General features: G+C 33.8%; 1 long non-coding RNA gene across 1 annotated transcript in view; it reads right to left on the bottom strand.

Annotated features, from left to right (window-relative positions):
• The window catches only part of LOC103593527, a 3,176-nt gene extending 2,708 nt beyond the window's left edge, over positions 1 to 468 (bottom strand). The window contains exon 1 of the long non-coding RNA XR_550764.1: positions 14 to 468. This is a non-coding gene — a long non-coding RNA (uncharacterized LOC103593527). The remainder of the gene's footprint in view (positions 1 to 13) is intronic.
• Between the last annotated feature and the right edge of the window lie 1,288 nt (positions 469 to 1,756).

Below are 1,756 nucleotides of genomic sequence, written 5' to 3'. Positions count from 1 at the left end.
TTTACTTATTTATGTTTTTTCACCAAAATTCTGGGATTCCAATTAAATATGTTACTGCAAGCCTTAAATAACCTGTTTCTCTATCTCATATAGTTTTTCAGTTTTTGTCTTACTCTTTCATTCTATTTTCTCTTCTGAAAATCTTTTAATATACCTTTTCTCTCTTCAGCTATGTTTAATCTGCTATGAACTTTAAGATCTTAATTTCACCTACTATATTATTAAAATGGTACTTGTACTTAGTTCTTATTTTCCATGACCCTGGTAAAGTATCATGATTCCTAATTCCCTGTGAATTTTTTTAAGTTATGCCTCTTAATCATAGAGTGTGTAGATTTACAATACGCATCCAATAAGTCTAAGTTGTAAAGTTATTGTATTTGATTTCACCATGTCTTTCATATATTGTCCAGCATTTCAAATGCTTCATATATTTCACCTTGTCTTTCATTGATTGCTCAGCTCATAATGTACATAAGCTTTCTCNTTCAGAATTTTCTACATCAAAATTAAAATATAACACTCAGATTAACAACTCAGCAGAAGCCAGAGATTATGTGTAGATTTATTTTCTGAAGGCTTTTGTGATTCAAAAAATAAAATTTTTGAACATTATTTCTCAAAAATGTAACTTTTTACAAAAAAGTTCTAGTTTATAATTAGGCAACAGAAGTTTCATTCAAAGAATATGCAAAAAATGATTCCAATAAATTACATTTTTTCTCTTTAGGGAAAAAAGATGTAGGAAGCATGGAGCGCCTCTAAAGTGTGAGCCAGATTTGGAAACCTAATTTAGGTAAAGTGTGTGTAATTTAAATGTAACTGCATGACCTTGAGGAATCACCTAGAGAATCTGGACTGGGGATTTGCAACAAGCTGCAAACATGGCAGTTGGAAGAACGTCCCTACTTCCTCATTTAGAATATCATTAATTTTAATTCATTTACTCATGTGGGAAGATTGAAAATATTGATCTTCTGGTCTTGGAAATGCAACAATAATAACCTACAATTTGATTCATTATGTATTTATTAAAAACATAAAATTTCCAAAATTAACAAAGGAAAGACCATAACCCAATTTCAATAAATCAACTTAGTATGTTTAGTAAATTGTGTTTCTTCAGTTTCTCTCAGCAATTTTGTTTTCGCACATCTGATTTTTTTTTTGTAAATAACATACCATCATTCTGCATATAGACTTGATATGGCACCCTTGACATTTTGTATTTTACCTTCCCATTCCTTTTTATTAAAATTCAGGTTGAATATGCATTTATCAGTGAGGCATTTGATAGGTATGTTGAATAATATAGTGTATTGAGTTTCTGTTGCAGAAATTTTTTCAGAAATTATATCAGAAAATTTATAGTGATATACCCTTACACATCTATGTGAATGTGCAGATATTTTAGACAAATTCTCCCCAATTATATATATATATATATATATTTTTTTTGTCTTTTTCCGTGTCCGGCAACGGATCGCAACCCTCAGTGTTGCCCCCATACCGGACCGGGGACCGGCAACGGGATCGCAACCCTCGGCGCTGCTCCCGTGCCTCGCTCAGCCAGTGAGCGGGAACCGGTCTGTATGTGGGATCCGAACCCTCGGGCGGGAGCGCCGCCGCGCTTCCCAAGCGGCGCACTGTAGCAGTGCGCCACCGGGCCGGCCCAATTGTTTGTTTTTAATAGACAAAAACCAAACATATTTTGTCACATATACATAAAATGTCCCTGAAAATATCAGAAGAAACA

The sequence above is a fragment of the Galeopterus variegatus genome, unplaced genomic scaffold (assembly GCF_000696425.1).
Source record: "Galeopterus variegatus unplaced genomic scaffold, G_variegatus-3.0.2 Scaffold1362, whole genome shotgun sequence".
Taxonomy (NCBI): domain Eukaryota; kingdom Metazoa; phylum Chordata; class Mammalia; order Dermoptera; family Cynocephalidae; genus Galeopterus; species Galeopterus variegatus.
The sequence above is the reverse complement of the archived record's forward strand: the minus strand, read 5'-3'. Positions and strand labels throughout refer to the sequence as shown.